Here is an 18,889-nt window from a genome sequence, read left to right on the forward strand (position 1 = left end):
TTAAAAATGGGTGAATGGACTCGAGCTGCAAATTCGAATCCAGTTTTCGATTCGAGGTTTTTCACTCCAAAAACACTTTTTTTTTTTAAAGAATTAAAAAGTCAAAAGTCCACTCCAAATTGTAGGTTGTAGGAAGTCCCCCATAGGCTAAAAAAAACAATTTGGCAGGTTTTAGATGGCGAATAGTCGAATTTGAATTCTTAAAGAGACAATACATGATCAATTTCAAAATTAGAATTTCGAAAATGTTTAAATTCTAATCGAATTTGGACTATTCCCTAGTCGAATTACACTAAAATAAACTCAAAATTCTAATTTAAAAATTCTAATTTTCAGCGACCCACTCCCAGAGCTGCTTTAGAAGATGAAAAATGACACTTTACACTTCAATATTAGAAAAACAGTCACATATAGAAAATATAAAGCCATTGGAAAAATTCTTTATTTCTAGTGATCTCTCTGAAACCAACTGGTTGTTTGAAGGTGAAGAACCCCTTTAATGTTGCCTATTGTTGTTCGATCACCCCCATGCCTCTATCCTTCTCTATACTCTCCAGTGCATTCAAAATGTGACCCTTCTAGTTACTATAGATGGAGCTGACCTATTTAACAATGATTCTGGCCTCCTGCCTCCCACCCCACACACATCATTAGATGCCCCAATACAAATACATGGCAAACACAGGGTGGAAGCCCAAGGGTCAGCTCTGCATTCTTTTAACTAAAGAAACTGGGGTTCATTTGATAAGAATGAGGATTTGCCAATGATATTAGTAATGTGTATGTGTTCCCTCAGTGATCCATGTGCCCTCAGTGATCCATGTGCCCTCAGTGATCCATGTGCCCTCAGTGATCCATGTGCCCTCAGTGATCCATGTGCCCTCAGTGATCCATGTGCCCTCAGTCATCCATGTGCCCTCAGTGATACATGTGCCCTCGGTGATACATGTGCCCTCGGTCATCCATGTGCCCTCGGTGATACATGTGCCCTCGGTGATCCATGTGCCCTCAGTGAGCCATGTGCCCTTAGTGATCCATGTGCCCTCAGTGATCCATGTGCCCTCAGTGATACATGTGCCCTCAGTGATACATGTGCCCTCAGTGATCCATGTGCCCTCAGTGATCCATGTGCCCTCAGTGATACATGTGCCCTCAGTGATCCATGTGCCCTCAGTGATCCATGTGCCCTCAGAGATCCATGTGCCCTCAGTGATACATGTGCCCTCAGTGATCCATGTGCCCTCAGTGATCCATGTGCCCTCAGTGATCCATGTGCCCTCAGTGATCCATGTGCCCTCAGTGATCCATGTGCCCTCAGTCATCCATGTGCCCTCAGTGATACATGTGCCCTCGGTGATACATGTGCCCTCGGTCATCCATGTGCCCTCGGTGATACATGTGCCCTCGGTGATCCATGTGCCCTCAGTGAGCCATGTGCCCTTAGTGATCCATGTGCCCTCAGTGATCCATGTGCCCTCAGTGATACATGTGCCCTCAGTGATACATGTGCCCTCAGTGATCCATGTGCCCTCAGTGATCCATGTGCCCTCAGTGATACATGTGCCCTCAGTGATCCATGTGCCCTCAGTGATCCATGTGCCCTCAGAGATCCATGTGCCCTCAGTGATACATGTGCCCTCAGTGATACATGTGCCCTCAGTGATACATGTGCCCTCAGTCATCCATGTGCCCTCGGTGATACATGTGCCCTCAGTCATCCATGTGCCCTCAGTGATACATGTGCCCTCAGTCATCCATGTGCCCTCGGTGATACATGTGCCCTCAGTGATCCATGTGCCCTCAGTGATACATGTGCCCTCAGTGATCCATGTGCCCTCGGTGATCCATGTGCCCTCGGTGATACATGTGCCCTCAGTCATCCATGTGCCCTCAGTGATCCAAGTGCCCTCAGTGATCCATGTGCCCTCAGTGATACATGTGCCCTCAGTGATCCATGTGCCCTCGGTGATACATGTGCCCTCAGTGATCCATGTGCCCTCAGTGATACATGTGCCCTCAGTGATACATGTGCCCTCAGTGATCCATGTGCCCTCAGTGATCCATGTGCCCTCAGTGATCCATGTGCCCTCAGTGATCCATGTGCCCTCAGTCATCCATGTGCCCTCAGTGATACATGTGCCCTCAGTGATACATGTGCCCTCGGTGATACATGTGCCCTCGGTCATCCATGTGCCCTCGGTGATACATGTGCCCTCAGTGATCCATGTGCCCTCAGTGAGCCATGTGCCCTTAGTGATCCATGTGCCCTCAGTGATCCATGTGCCCTCAGTGATACATGTGCCCTCAGTGATACATGTGCCCTCAGTGATCCATGTGCCCTCAGTGATCCATGTGCCCTCAGTGATCCATGTGCCCTCAGTGATCCATGTGCCCTCAGTGATCCATGTGCCCTCAGAGATCCATGTGCCCTCAGTGATACATGTGCCCTCAGTCATCCATGTGCCCTCGGTGATACATGTGCCCTCAGTCATCCATGTGCCCTCAGTGATACATGTGCCCTCAGTCATCCATGTGCCCTCGGTGATACATGTGCCCTCAGTGATCCATGTGCCCTCAGTGATACATGTGCCCTCAGTGATACATGTGCCCTCAGTGATCCATGTGCCCTCAGTGATCCATGTGCCCTAGGTGATCCATGTGCCCTAGGTGATCCATGTGCCCTCGGTGATACATGTGCCCTCAGTGATACATGTGCCCTCAGTGATACATGTGCCCTCAGTGATACATGTGCCCTCAGTGATCCATGTGCCCTCAGTGATCCAAGTGCCCTCAGTGATCCATGTGCCCTCAGTGATCCATGTGCCCTCAGTGATCCATGTGCCCTCAGCGATACATGTGCCCTCAGTGATCCATGTGCCCTCAGTGATACATGTGCCCTCAGTGATACATGTGCCCTCAGTGATACATGTGCCCTCAGTGATACATGTGCCCATGGACTCATAGAGATGAAATCTGTTTGGAAAGAGGAGAGGGAGGGGGCGCTGAGCAAACAGCCAGAAAGGATCAGCCAAATGGCGTCAGGGAACAACGTGAGACATAAACGAGACAAAGGGAAAGCTAAAAAGACGGCAGCTGATCGGAAATCTCCCAGACATCCCACAATAAAGGTATTTAAGCAGCTGATTGTGTTGTTTGTTGTTTAAGGGGCAATACACCTGCGCTCAACAAGAGTTCCATAAATATTAATCCCATTGGTTCTGCATCCAACCTGTAATTTGAACAAATATCATATATATATATACATTTTATAACTTATTCTTCCCAGTTAGACCCCCTGTACAACAAGCTCCTTATCTGTAAAGCTGAGACACAGTCACAATACGGGAGATGTTTTATACGGATCTCTTTACCTCTGCCACAGAAAACAAGGAACAGGGAGCAGGTTAAAAGCAAAACAACCGTGTGCGGCCCTTTAAAGGAGGAGGAAAGGTGAAATCAAGGGCAGGTGTTACTTTTGGCTTTAATTTCACTTATCTGATACCAGACTGGGGGTCCCAGTGATCCCCACAGAGTGATCCTCTTCCCACATCTTCATGCAGGCGCATAATAAAAGGCAAATTTAACAAAAAAGTGTCATTTTTACGCTACAAGTGGATCACTCTGTGCTACTCGCTGAGAAAAACTCTGGCCCATTGTACTTCTCTGCTTCACCGACCCCGGGTATTAAATATCATCACAGGGGGGGGGAGTTAACTTTTGGCACCCCCAGTAATTTAATCTTTCCTTCTCCTTTAATCTCCAACTCTCAGGGGCCACTGGAAGGGCCCTGAAACTAGTTTTGTTCAAGAGTTTGGAAAATAATGTCCGAATTGGCCCAAATCCCACGTCCCCCATATGTGGACACGTGTGAGAGAAGCTTCTCCATGAATATTAAATAGTAACTGTGAGCAGCCGTTCTCTCTCTCACAGACCATATGCTCCGTATATTGGATGGATCCTCACCTAAATCTCACACTTATTTGCATTTCTATTCTTGTTTCTCACATGTCGGCTCCAAAAAAGCTTCACAAATGCACATTTTAAACAGGTAATACTGAAAATGAAGGCGCATGAGTCTGGTGCTAGTTAGGATAGAAAGGTTTGTATCGAACAATTGTGTAAAAAATCTTCTTTTATTAAATCTTCTTTAAAAGCACACAGGGGAGTAGTACATGGCTCAACACGTTGCGTGACTACAACGGTCACTTCATCAGAAGCCAAAGGTCACAAAACGCGTTGAGCCATGTACTCCCCTGTGTGCTTTTAAAGAAGATTTAATAAAAGAAGATTTTGTACACAATTGTTCAATACAAACCTTTCTATCCTAACTAGCACCAGACTCATGCGCCTTCATTTTCAGTATTGGCTTTACCCACGTGACCAGAGTGGGCTGTTTGGATGTTTTGGATAGAGCTATCACCTAGCCCCACGAATGGACTTTGTTTGCATGCACTCTCAAGCTACATTTCAAACAGGAGCAGCTTTAGGCTTGAGCATTTTTTCCTGGGCCCCATAATATTTAGAGTAATCATTAGAGATATTGTCAGTATGTACCTACGTCTAACCTTGGGCCCTTCATCTTTTTATTGAACTACAAATCCCAGAACCCAAACTAAAGGGATTTTTGTTTGGCAACAGCTAAAGGGCCACAGGGTGAAAATCCCTAATCCGTTTATACTGGAGGGGCCACATGATAAACATTATTAATTATTTAATCCTCTCCCTCCATTAGATGGGGCCTCAGCTCTCCAGCAGTGCCAGGGACCTTTTCTTGTTACCAAACCCACTTTTGACAATTGTCTTTCTTTGTGTTGCTTAAAGTAGAACTAATTGTTATACATCAATTGGGAGTCCACATCTGATCTCTATCTAATTAAGTCCAAGGGACTCGCCCCAGTTCTCAGGCAATCGCATTCAAAAATTCCTTTATCCAAAGATAACTGTCCCAAGGCTTTTCTCAGTAAAAAATTTTTCTTTATTTAAATTAGCATTAAAAATTCAGATACAAACTCACCCCACCAGGCCCACCTTACGCGTTTCGCACCTTCCGGCGCTTAGTCGTCTGGTGGGGTGAGTTTGTATCTGAATTTTTAATGCTAATTTAAATAAAGAAAAATTTTTTACTGAGAAAAGCCTTGGGACAGTTATCTTTGGATAAAGGAATTTTTTAAAGTAGAACTAAACCCTCGTACTAAAAGCCAAAACAATCTGACCCTAAAATGCAGAGCAGTGGGGCTCTAGGGCACCATTTTCAACTGATTCATATTCTTTTGGGGCTCAATGCTGATTTGCACATGTGCAGTTGAAGCTCATTCCTGACTCGGCCCAACTGCTCCCACAGGCTTTGTCTCTGCATTAAAGGAGAATTTGACCCTAAAGTTAAAAAAAAAACCATACACCTCTACCCTACATAGACCCCCTCCCTCCTCCCCTCAGCCTAAGTGTTACCCCGGGCAAATAACCCTAACGTTTTACTTTAGCCCTCGGTGCAGATTCAGGCATGGGAGTTCTTCTTCTTCTCTTCGGAATGAGACCGGCGTGGAGGCGAATGCGCAGTAGGAGCTCCAGTCTCATCACAAAGATTACACAGTGAGGGGGGCAATGGCAGGCAGTTAAGGGAGGCTTTTGGTATGGGGGGTTTAGTTCTCCTTTAAATGCCAAATAAATAGGTTGCTTTTGCTTGGAGTAAAGTCCTTAGAACTACTTCAATCACTTCCTAAGCATCAGCATTCCTGCTTATTAAGCCCAAACATGGCCGAAGAGCTGTCAGGAGACCAAGTAAGTCTGATTAAGAGTTTAAGGAGTCTCAGAATACCAGGCAGTTGGAAACATATTTTCTTATCTCCCAGGCTCAAGTTCTCACCATCACCACAAACAAATGACTTAAATAACTGGTTGTATTTGCCTCCCCACACTAATCCTGTACAAGTAGGTGTCCATTGCTCAAAAAAGTTTCAGTCTAATGTCACCGGCCATCAAATTCAAGTAATTAGCCCTATGCAGCTCCTTGAATGGTTACGCCCCAGGGCCACAAAACTGACTGTCACGGCTTTCCTAACTTTGGTCTTTTCTATACATGCAGCATCCAAAAACTGTCATCTGATAAAACACTGCAGGCTACAGTACCCGGCTTGGGTAATTACCTTTCAGTTAACTTTTAGTATGTTATAGACTGGCTAATTCAAAGTAACTTTTCAATTGGTCTTCATTATTTTTATTTTTTTTATAGTTTTTTTTAAATTATTTACCTTCTTCTGACTCCCATCTAAAAAATAAACGCTCTGTAAGGCTACAAATGTATTGTTATTGTTACTTTTTATTCCTCATCTTTCTATTCAGGCCTCTCCTATTCATATTCTTCTATTCAGAGTAATGCCTGGTTACTAGGGTAATTAGGACCCTAGCAACCAGATGGCTGAAACTGCAAACTGGAGAACTGCTTACAGTTAATTTAAAGGTGAACAACCCCTTTAACCCACTCTTGTATAAAGCTGCATAGAGTTTATAGGTTACCTAGACCAAAGGAACATTCTTTATATTGTTATAAAGTACCATAAGGATTTATCATCCATATGGTATTTTGTCAACCATTATTGACCCTAGTGGTGGGCTCAGTGCAGAGCACCTTGTGGCTTGTGGTGAGTAAAAGATACAACTTGTTACATTTTGTCAACTATTCCTTAAAGGAGTGGTTCACCTTTAAGTTAACTTTTAGTATGTTACAGAATGGCCGATTCTAAGCAACTTTTCAATTGGTCTTCATTAATTATTCTTTATAGTTTTTGATTTATTTGCCATATTCCTCTAACTAGTTAATTTAAAGGTGAACAACCCATTTAATAAAACAAATGATCCACTCCCTTAGCATCTTTAATCAAACTGTATGCGGATCCTCTTCTTACCTTTCTGGCGTGTTGTTATAGTTTGACAGCATTGTTGTACATGTTGAGAGCTGCAGTATCTGGAATCATTGGCACGCTGCATTCTCTAGTTAGATCTTCAGCCGCAGAGATTTACTCAGTTTCCAGCTGCAGAAATCAGAAATCAGAATGTTTGCAAATGATATGGAAAAGGAATTCTGCTGAAAAAGAACGGTCTGTCTTTGAAGTTGCCCCAGAGACAGAATTAATGCTTAAATTATGCAAATTCTCGCTTTCAAATAAATGTTTCTTCTTTGATAATCTCTAAAGAGTAGAAATAAAGTAAGTGTTGGACTAAAAGGCAGGATTTTCTTTCTGATTCTCAGTTGTGAAATCATTTCCTTTAGATTTAGGTTGGAACTATGTTGTGTGACTGAGGTCTCCATGAAAGACTAGAGGTTAAAGCTGACACTTATCCAATTTTCATTTGAACAGTCTGGTTTATGGGGGGTCTTCAGATGATCACATGATAAATCTCAAACTGGTTCAACTCCAAATTCCTTCCCTTGTGGTATCAAACGGTACCATGTTCTGCCAAGCCGCCGCTTCATTTGACCAATTCCAGAATTATTATAAACAAGCCGTATGATATTGAACCTCATGGTCTTATGCTTTGCTCCCTCTTCCAACAGTCAAAGACAAACTGTTAGAAATAAGAGTTGAATCTGTTTCTTCAGACACCAAAAGTGTTTGGTTTGTGCATTCGTTATCCAAAGGATCTGATAAAGCTGTAAAGGGTCTACTATGGAAGAGAGGTCCATGTCCTGACTGATTTCATGTAGTAAGCTGATTATTCAGTCTCCCATGTTCTCTCCGTGCAGTTTCTGTAGATCATCCACAATTTTTTTTTTCTCATTCAGATTCTGTACAGGTAGAACTTTTTATCTTTATTACTAAAGAAAGTAAACGGGCTAATGGTGGCCATAGACGCAAAGATCCCGAATCGAGGATTCATACGATTTTCGGACCGTGTGTGGAGATTGCCGAAATTTTTGGTCGATTGGAACATTCAAATTACCCCCAATATAGCCATGCCTGTTTGTGGCATATCGGGGAAAGATCCGCTCGTTTTAGCGGATCTTTGCGTCTATGGCCACCTTAAGACTCATCCTTTATGGAAAGCTATATTTTTGTGGAGCTAAGTGGAGGTCACATTTTGAATGTTGTGTCTATGCTTGTTACATCTACTCCTTTATTCCTTCAAAACATGACTTTTTTGTTCTAAAAGTAGAACAGCAGCAAGGAACCCAGATACAACCGAGCCAACAGTATATGCTGAGCCTTCCAAGCGACATTGCCAAAAAGATATCCCACACATGCTTGGCAGTCAGAAGGTGAATGTCCCAGATGGCTGCTTTACATGCTAGGGTCTATTCCAAATCCCCCACATTTATGTCAATGTTCTTTGAGCATATTAATGTGGCAAACACATTAGAATGAAAAATCAATATCAGAGCATAAAAGCAGTAGTGATGGGTGAATTTATTCGCCAGGCGCGAATTTGCGGCAAATTGTCACAGCGTCAAAATTCATGAATTCCAGGGGAAGCACAATGGGACAAATTGCCCATCACTAAAAAGCAGTTTATTTCACGTCTTCATGTTGGCTATGGGCAGAGGCTCTGGGTAAAAAGGACTGAACTGATCTTCTCTCAAGTGATTGACCTAATTCTGTCCCTTGTCCCAAGCTGTGAGTAGAGCAGTAAATCCCACACTGTAAGAGCACAATAAAAGCACTGCCAGTTGGATTGTTTATGGCAGGGATCCCCAACCAGTGGATTGTGACTAACATGTTGCTCTCCAACCCCTTGACTGTTGCTCCCAGTCTCCTCAAAGCAGGAGTTTATTTTTGAATTCCAGGCTTGGAAGTAAGTTTTAGTTAGATTAAAAGCAGGTGTACTGCCAAACAGAGTCTCCTGTGATGTTCCAGCTCACAAAGGTGCTGCCAGGTAGCCAATCAAAGCCCTTATTTGGCACCCCCAGGAACTTTTTTCATGTTTGTGTTGCTCCCCAATACTTTTTAGATTTGAATGTGGCTCACGGGTACAAAAGGTTGGGGACCCCTGGTCTATGGGATGCTATAAGGTTATAGGAAGAAAATGTAGATGAGCTTTCCAACATGTTAAGCTAGGCAGTGGAACAACAGCTCAATATACATAAGCAGGGCATTCATGATTGTGGAGTTTAAACACCCAAAATTGTGATCTACCTCTCCACAATGTCACCCTATTATAGTCTCAGGAGTAAACAGGTCAGCAAGTATTCAGCCCAAATTGTACCTTAGATGCCTTTTGGGCGGTGCTTTAGCTCTTTAGTACCCTTTCCTTGTCCTTTAAGAGGATTCTATAATTTTACATGGTTGACACAACAGAAGGCTTAGCTTAGACACTAAAGCTCCTTTTTGTATTTCTGAGCTTTTTGTAATGGCATAGAACCAAACTCTTCCAATCTGTTGACCAACGAGTTGTTTTCCAGACATGTCAACATTGCACTTGGATTGCTTCTAATATAGTTGATTGGAATAGTTCCATTGCAATGCTATTGATTCCTGCTGTCTTGATATTTTTGGTATCCAGGGCCTCAGGGCCAATGTGACTGAAGGTTCTTTCATGTAAAATGCATCATCAAAAGTATCTTGGTTAATGTCCCTTTCCTGTAGAGGTATTCTGTGTATTCCTTTCATCTTTGCTTGATCTTGGTTTCATCAATCATAATTTCCCATTGACATCATTCAGCAAGTCAACTTCAGGCTGGAAATTCTGTTTCATCTCACAGATCTTCTGGAAAGCAATTCTTGTTTTTCATGCTTGTTCCTATCTCTGTAGATGTTCAAATGGTCCTTGTTCTTCTTGGAAGGTCTCTGGATCAGACAATTCTATTACAGGCATGGGATCTGTTATCTTGAAGCCCGTTATCTAGAAAGCTCTGAATAACTGAAAGGCCATCTCACATAGACTCCATTTTTATCAAATAATAAAAAATTTTTAAAAAGTGATTTAATTTTTCTCTGTGTCTCAGTGTTTTCTATTTGATCCTAAGATATAAGAATCTTTATTGGACACTATGGGGCACATTTACTATGGGTCTAATATCGTTAATTAACCGTCGATATTCAACCATCGAAGTTAAATCCTTCGACTTCGAATATCGAAGTCGAAGGATTTACCGCAATTCGTTCGATCGAATTAATCCATCGATCGAACGATTTTCCTTCGATCACAAATTGCCTAGAAAGCCTATGGGGACCTTCCCCATAGGCTAACATTGGTGCTCAGTAGGTTTTAGGTGGCGAAGTAGGTGGTCGAAGTTTTTTTTAAAGAGACAGTACTTCGACTATCAATGGTCGAATAGTGGAACGTTTTTTAGTTTGAATTGTTCGATTCGAAGTCATAGTCGAAGGTGGAAGTAGCCAATTCGATGGTCGAAGTAGCCAAAAAAATACTTCGAAATTCAAAGTATTTTTCCTTCTAATCCTTCACTCGAGCTAAGTAAATGTGCCCCAAGGTCTTCTAAAATTAGTAGTAATACTAAAATTATAGGAAAACTCCAGTATATACAGTATAGTGGTACTATTTTAACTAGGATATTGTTCAGAATTGTTGTCTCAAGGCAGGTTATAGGAGTAGTCTTCTCAACCAAGTAATTCAAAATACATTTCCACAATGTCCACTGAGGCCACGATGACTAATAAAAGCCAGCATACAAATGTACTGAGGAACTTTAAAATGGAAAGTTTATATTATTTTATATGTATCAACTGGAAGCAGCCATTATCTCACTACTGGTGGAACCAGTAAATGAAACCCAAAGTATGAAAAACCGTTGTAAATGTATTTAATGTTTGCAGTCTTCCCAACCACAGCCCTTTAACAGGGACAATCTGTGCCTCGTAGCTCCCCATCTTCTTTCCAGTTTATAGCACATCCTCTGTGCAGCTGTCCGTTACCTGAGTTTAGGGATGACCTACTATTATACTGTATATATGTAATATACAGTACATGTCACAGAACAAGACCGATTGGTAATAAATTCAGGTTCCCATTACTGAAACCTGTGCAGTTTGCATTATAATTTATTATTCAGTTCATTTTCTGCTTGCTGATCTGTGACGACCACTAAAGCTTAGCTTCTCAATGTATAAAATGTAAATTTCCAGGAATATTAATTGTTAGGGTTCAGTTCTCCTTTAAGAGTTTAATCACTCGTGACTTTTGGTTATGTATATTATGCCCAGGGGTCCTTGATCTTGCTTATGACTTGCTCCAGCAACAAAGTCATTCAGTGTTACTGCATCCTAATAAATTTAAATGACTATTACATGACCTAGGACAGATAAGTATTTAGGCTAGAAAAATACTGTAAACGTATTTAGCGTGATTTCCCCACTCATTTTAGGCTACTCTAGAAGCTACTGAAACCAACATCTGTTTCTATATTATATAATGTGCAATATCTTTTTGAGGCAAAGTCAAATGCTACTGTACTGTACAGAGTGTTAGAAAGATAAATGAAGATGATAATACACAAGGAAACTAAATGCACTTTATATGAGCTTTATTGCTTGGAGCTGTGCCTAAAATTAGTACAAATAAAAAAAATTGCAGTCTTGCATTAATTTTCATATATATATAAGTGCAAGTTTAAAACCTTAAGTACTGCAAGAGAATTGGTTCACGTCTCCCATCTGCCTTAGACAGACTTATTCCTGTTCACTATAAAGGTAAGTGGTTCCAGCCATTCTCGCGATATAGAGAGTGGGGACAAGACACAAGTTCATAATAGCAGAGATTTATTAAAAAGAAGGTAAACTATATAATATGATGATTATTCAATTCAAAGTAAAGCAAAACAAAGGGTTTTCTGTGCACAGGCGCCATTAATTTGTATCTTCTGGCGCATGCACAGTAGGAGAATTTACCTGTACGGATCTACTGCGCATGTGCCGAAAGCCGTGACTGCGTGACTTTCGCCGCATGTGCAGTAGATCCGTACAGGTAAATTCTTCAACTGCGCATGCGCCAAAAACACCAGTCAAAGCAGGAAGAAGAACGCTCGGGAGAAGATGGCGCCTGTGAACTCTGTGGACAGGACCTGCGCAGAGGGGTGAATCAAAAGTTAGAGGCATTTGCCCGGGGGACAGGTAGGTCAGGGGGGAGGAGGGAGGGGCAACACAGGGGAGGGGGGGATTTTTGCACCTAGGGGGTTTCCTTCTCCTTTAAATGTAATTTTCTCTTATTCTACACTGGTAAAAAATGATGTTTGCTTCAGAAACACCACTAGACTTCATATAAATAAGCCATTCAACACAGCAGATAATACAACAATAATAATACTCTGTGTCATATACAATGGCTTTAGTTCTTCCACAGGAAGATATAAAGAGATTTTATGTCATCGTTCTCTACAAGACGGCAGAATGGAAATTACCTGAGAATGGCGTTACAGAGATCCGTTTGCTCCTGATGTTGAAGCGGGTGGTATCATCATGCCTAGAGGAGCTCCCTGAGGCCTTTAAGTTTGAAAAGGGGTTTAAAAGGATCAACAAACAATTGGGTACAAATCATTCTACTTTCCAGAAGATCATCTACAGATGAAGATTTCAAATAACCACCAACATGTCCAGGCTTGGCCGTTCCTGCAAGTTCTGCCCAAGAGCAGAATGAACAATGCTGAAAGAAGTCTCTAAAGGCCCCAGAATTTCATCATGGGATCTACAGGAACCTCTACCACTACAGATGCCACAGTGTATATGTCTACCATTAGAAACAGACAGAACAAATAAAGGGCAACACCAGGTAATAGAGTCAAGAGTGCACTTACATTTTCCACACAAAATAAAATATCTAAACATTGTTTGTTAAATAAATGATTGCAAAGTTAAATGTTCCTTTATTTTTCACAGAACACATGAAACCAGAAGTGCACCCAATTTTAATAAAAGTAGGTGCACGTACCGTTAGTGGTCTATCTTCCACAAAAATCTTTTTCAGTACACTTTGCAGTACAGGGAGAGACACCCCTTCCATCCCTAGAGCTATCAAATCATCTTCATTTTCATATTGGTCAAAGTAAACCAATCAAAAATAGAACCCATGTCAAACTAAGTCTGCCAAAGACAACCTTTCAACCCCCTTTCACTATTAGAGCTTTCAAATGTACATGAAACAGTTTATGGAGAGACAAACCCGGGAGACATCCCTCGAGATATGAAATCATCTTCATTTACATATTTGTCAAAGAAGACCAATCAAAAGACAACTTTCCAATCCATGTCAAAATAAGCTTGTCATAGTAGACTTTTCATTCCTCTTCCATTATTAGAGCTTTCACGTGTAAATATAACAGTATAGGGAGAGACAAACACTAGAGACATCCATAAAGCTATCATATCATTTTCATTTCCATATTGGTCAAAGTAGACCAATCAAAAGAGGACTTTCCAATCCATTTCAAAACAAGGGTGGTTGGGAGGGATCAGTTTCCCGCACCTTAGCTGGGTACTTAGACTGGTTATCCCGTGGACTGCCCTCATGGCCAGGGAATCGGGGACATTTTGCCCAAAACCTGACCACTTTGGTATTTTACAGATACCTGACCCAGTGCAGGACTCTACCTGAAGATTTAAATATAATCTTTAGATCATGTGGTCCCTGAGCGGCATTATTTATTCCCACTGCAGAAGCAGTACATGTATGGGATCTGTTTTCCAGAATGCTTGGGATCCAGGGGTTTCTGGATGAGGGGTCTTTCCATAATTTGGGTCTTCATACCTGAAGTCTATGAAAAAATCTTTTAAACATTGAATAAACCCAATAGACTGGTTTTGCCTCCAATAAGGATTAATTATATCTTAGTTGGGATCAAGTACAAGTTACTGTTTTATTATTACACAGAAAAAGGAAATTGTTTTTAAAATTATGAATTATTTGTTTGAAGTTGAGTCTACAGCCTTTCCTAATTTGGTTTCTGGATAACGGATCCCATACCTGTATAAAAATAAACAAACGGAGAGCCAACGCTTGGGTTTCAAGCAATAAAAAGCTGTGTGAGATTTCAAGCTCTAACAATAACGATACCTTTTGTGACGTAACACAATGTCTCGTCTCTATAATGACAAACAAACCTCGTCTGTGTTATTAAACGCCTGTGGGCCATTAGAATGTGCTGCTTTAGCAGTGTTATAAGTGCAGAGGCAAAGCCCCCGTCATACAATTAATTACCAGTAAGTGGAATTACAATTGTTGCCACAGTGAAACAGTGAGTGATGATGTTATTTAAAATAAACACAAATAAAGTTGGTGTCACGTGAACAAAGTAATGAAGAGTGAAGGGCCTGACCAAAGCAATTATTGTCTAAACCACAATAAGTAATAGGATTGAATGAAGGAGTTGCCAGACAATAAAGAATCACAAGTATCTCACATGCATTTCTCACCTGCATTTCCCATGAAAGTTAGACATGAGTTGGGGGGGTACAAGTGGGCTCAGGCTGCATTGCTGCGATTCACAAGGGGTCTCCTGTTGTATTATCTTGTCTGTTATATCATGGGTACAGGACAGATCCAGGACACATGAAGGTCCCACAGAGATGATGGACCCGGACAGTTGACTTGACCCAGATCCCTTTCCTTCCATTTTCCTAACAAATAAGGAGAGACAAATATGTTATATTTATGGCACTCAATATATCTAAGCTCTGATCCTAAATTCATTTATACAGGTTTACATGGTACATAGCGTCATATACTGTAATAATATGATAATAATAATAATAGGTGAATGCAGAGGACCTCTTGCCTTTTTCTATAGTCCACGTGTAAATAATCCTCCAGGCACAGCAAAACACCTCCCTGGAAATATTAAACCAATCGTATCTCACCATTTGTTGGGAACCAAATTCTAACCTCCTACTCCGGGTCAATGGGACTCAGGGTACTTGATTGGGAAGAACTGGCATCTTTTCTCTGCTCCCAGGTATTCTTTTTGTGGATCTTGGGGTGAGTGCATGCTCCCAAACCAACCCAAGCCTTCACAAGGAATACCTACAAGATGGGGACACTGTGCCAGTATGGAAAAGGCATATCCCCAATCTCAATTAACTGTCAGCTTCACTTTAAAGGAAAACTAAAGCTTAACCAAAGAAGTAGAGCAGAAACGTGGTACAATATATTCTGAACTTCTGCACCTTTATCAACTACAACCTCAGCCCCCAGTAGCTCCCCGTCTTCTATTCTGTCGATTCACTGCATATTCTCTGTGATGCTGTCACTTACCTGAACTCAGGGACCCACTCCCAATATACTGCATACAGACAATAAAATGTCACAATACAAGGCTGATAAGTAATTCAGATTACTGGTACATGGCAGGATAGAAACAGTGCAGTCTGCATCAGAATGGATTCATATTCAGCCTTGTAGCATGATCTTATATTCCAGATGTAACCCCACTTTCTGCTTGATGGTTTTCCACAACCCCTAAGCTTAGTTTTCCAACAGCCACCCAGAGCCCACTGAGCATGTGCAGTGTCACTGACACTCCTAACAAAACCTAAGATGGTGACTCCCTATGCACAACTTTGAAGGCCTATATCGTTACTGTTATAGAGATTCTGAACCTTTAGGCTGGTTCAATAAGTTCAGTATATAAAATGCGGCATTTCTAGTCATGCACATCTTTAGGGTTTAGTTCTCCTTTAAATTCTAAGAACTACTCAGATGGCAAATATAAAGAATCTGTGCTGTTTCCACATCAAATATCAGGAGCCGACGTCTTGTTGTCAGGGGAAGATATTGTGCTATTTCTGTCACTTCCATACGCACTGCTGCGGGTTGTGAAAGTGATGCGAGAGTGTAGGTTTTTTGCTTACGGTCCCTGGTGGATTTCCCCAGCGAGTGCTGCAGGAATAACATAATGCAATAACACAAGCTAAATGTCTCCTGCCTAAAACACATACAGTCACCAATTTTATTTTAGCATTTGCTGTTATGTTTTTCATTCCTTAACCAGATATTGCCATGTACAGGTATGGGACCTTTTATCCAGAATGCTTTGGACTTGGGGCTTTCCGGATAATGTATCTTTCCATGATTTAGATCTTCATACCTTAAGTCTACTAGAAAATCATGTAAGTATTTAATAAACCCAATAGGCTGGTTTTGTCTCCAATAAGGATTAATTATATCTTAGTTGGGATCAAGTACAACCTACTGTTTTATTATTACACAGAAAAATAAAACATTTTTAAAAATTTGTATTATTTGTATAAACCGGAGTCTATGGGAGACGGCCTTTCCATAATTTGAAGATTTCTGGATAACGGGTTTCAGGATAACGGACACCATACCTGTATTAGAAATGCTGAAGTATTGAGCCCAAGCCCCGGGGGAGGAAAGTAAAAAGCAATATGTGATGCCGTCAGTCACAATTAAGGTTGCCACCTTTTTTGGAACAAAAAAACGGACATTCCTATATACTGTATTAATAACATTGGGATTAACTGTCATTTTTATCGGCCAGGCCAGATGGCAACCCTAGTCACAGCAGACACTATAGGTGTATAGATTCATGAGCATGATAAAAAGCCCAAAATATACCTGCAAATAAAACCTTCTCTCCTCCAATCCCAAGAGATTCCCTGTTGTCCTCTGGGAAGGTCTAATGTTGCACTGGTGTCCTGTGGGGCGGCTCACTCTCCGTTCCCCTTATTTATTTCTATTAGGAAATCACTTCCTGTGCAACAGAAATAAATCACACGTAGCAAAATCTATTTTCCCAACTGGCACCTTCTTCCGTCCCCTTATTAATGAGTTGCCCATTTTTGGGTTTGGCTAGAGAGTCCACTACAAGGGACCTTATAAGCCCCACACCACATTATCCAGAATTATTGTTATTATGTGCTCCCATGAGCAGCATCACGCTCTCCTGTGCTACCAACTGTCAGTTATTGCTATAGCCAAGTCTATTGCCCACAGGCCATTAGCTCTTCTAACTATTTACTGAAATGGGACGTTAGAATTAATTTCTGTAAGATGTAGACGTGTTTGCTCGAAGGCGATTTCTTTGCCATTTCTGGGTTCTTTTTTTTACTATTTAGCATCATTACACAGCAATGTTTACCACGAGCCAGTGCTTACATTGAAAATGTGTTTTCCCTGGACGAACTACATGTCAGTACTCATGGGGATAGCCCCTGCTCCCATTAGAAGGACCCTCCCCAAGCCTTTAAAAGGCCAACCACACCCACGTACCAGAGTCTTTTCTTTTTCCTTCTCTTTTGCTTTTGGCTTTTGTTCCCATTGGAAGCAAAATTTTCTTTTTAACCTTGGGAAAGCATTAGGCCTGCCCAAAAGGCATCCAAGGAACAGGGGTTTTGGTCCACGGGTCCATTTCTTCCCCAGCACATTACCTCATATCTGGAGTCTACTGAGCTTCAGCTTCCAGATCAGGTAATGCCCTGGTGCAGGCCTAGACTGACAATCTGTGGGTTCTGGCAAATGCCAGAGGGACTGCTATAAGGTCCCATAGAAAGTCACTATTTAGTGGGCTGATGGGGGCTGTTTGGGCCTCTATGTGGGCTGATTGGGCCTCTGTGTACCTGAAATACCAGGGCCTATTTTAATTCTCAGTCCGGACCTGCCCTGGTGTGTAATGTTTGCTACTCCTTGTCTGCTTGTGTTCCAGTTGCCTTCCTGTATTGCTGTCAGAGGATTTGGTGGCAGGTTCTTGTCCCCCCATCCGTGTGCCCTCCTGACCTGCCCAGATGGCGTCCGGTGGCAGTGGTGTATGTGGCCCCTGCACCCCATTGTTTACGGATGGGCGAAGGAGGCGGCAGTTAGTTTACGCATTATTAGTTAGGGGCCTGAACCTTACTGCCTCCTGTTACTTTTGTAAGTTTTAATGGGGTCAGGTTTATGGCCAGCTGCCTCCCTCAACAGTCTTTCCTAAGGTGGACGTAGTCACAATAAAAAAATCAAAACAAAAACAAAAGTTGCTCTATAGGCTTCAGCCAAAATAACAGCAAACATTGGCCCTTGCAGGAGGCACCAGCACTAATTATCCATTTTGCCTCCGTATAACCTCAGCAGTTGCTTTGGGTTACCTGCTTATGCAGACAAATCAGATGATTCCTCTGTGCTGACAGCAGCTGAGTAGAATCAAGTGATTCCTGTGCAACTGCCAGCTATAGCAAGTGTAAACTCAGCAGACTAGAACGCTGCTTCTGAAGCCTCAGGTAAGTTCTGCTGTTGTCAGTAAACTTGTGAGGCCTGTTCTTACTGTTAACAATGAACCTCCTAATGGATGTAGAGAGTGTCCTGAAATATGTGGCATTAAGGGGTCTGCTTCCAGCCTTGTATAATAAGCAGCAGGTAAGGAGCGTGTCCATATGCTGTTGTGCAGTGTCCTAAAGTCTACCTGAAATCAGTAGCCCTAATACAAATAGATAAATGGGCTAGCATGCTCTTATGCTGACATGTAGTGTATACTGACACACAGGGTGCTGAGTTCAGGCCATTTGCAGACATGACATCAGTAGCCCTGTTGAATATAGATCACTGGGCTGGGTGGCTGCCAGGCCCTGATATATACTTGCTCTAAGCGGCAGCTAATCTAAACTATGTATTACATGTTACTGTGATTATATCTCTGTGCTCCTATATTGTTCTGCAGTATATGCTCTGGCTATTGCTCATCTGGAACAAATAGGCCTAATGGATGGAGAGCGCAGACCTGGTGAGCTGCTGGGGCCTGATATAGGATTGCCCTAAACAGCAGCTAATATAAACTATGTATTACATGTTGCTGGGATTGTATCTGTGTGCTACAAGTTTGCTCTGCAGTATATGTTCTAGCTATTGCTCACCTGGAATGAGTAGCCCTAATGGATTTAGATCACTGGGCTGGGTGGCTGCTAGGTTCTGATATAGGCTTGCTCTAAGCAGCAGCTAACCTAAACTATGCATTACATGG

The 18,889-nt window shown here is 42.0% G+C and overlaps 1 long non-coding RNA gene across 1 annotated transcript in view; it reads right to left on the bottom strand.

Annotated features, from left to right (window-relative positions):
- Positions 1-18,889, bottom strand: part of LOC121393594 — a 57,942-nt gene that overhangs the window by 24,509 nt on the left and 14,544 nt on the right. Inside the window, exons 2-3 of the long non-coding RNA XR_005961174.1 lie at positions 14,355-14,558; positions 6,903-7,028 (exon numbers count right to left, since the gene is read on the bottom strand). This is a non-coding gene — a long non-coding RNA (uncharacterized LOC121393594). The remainder of the gene's footprint in view (positions 1-6,902; positions 7,029-14,354; positions 14,559-18,889) is intronic.

The sequence above is a fragment of the Xenopus laevis genome, chromosome 5L, assembly GCF_017654675.1.
Source record: "Xenopus laevis strain J_2021 chromosome 5L, Xenopus_laevis_v10.1, whole genome shotgun sequence".
NCBI classification, from domain to species: domain Eukaryota; kingdom Metazoa; phylum Chordata; class Amphibia; order Anura; family Pipidae; genus Xenopus; species Xenopus laevis.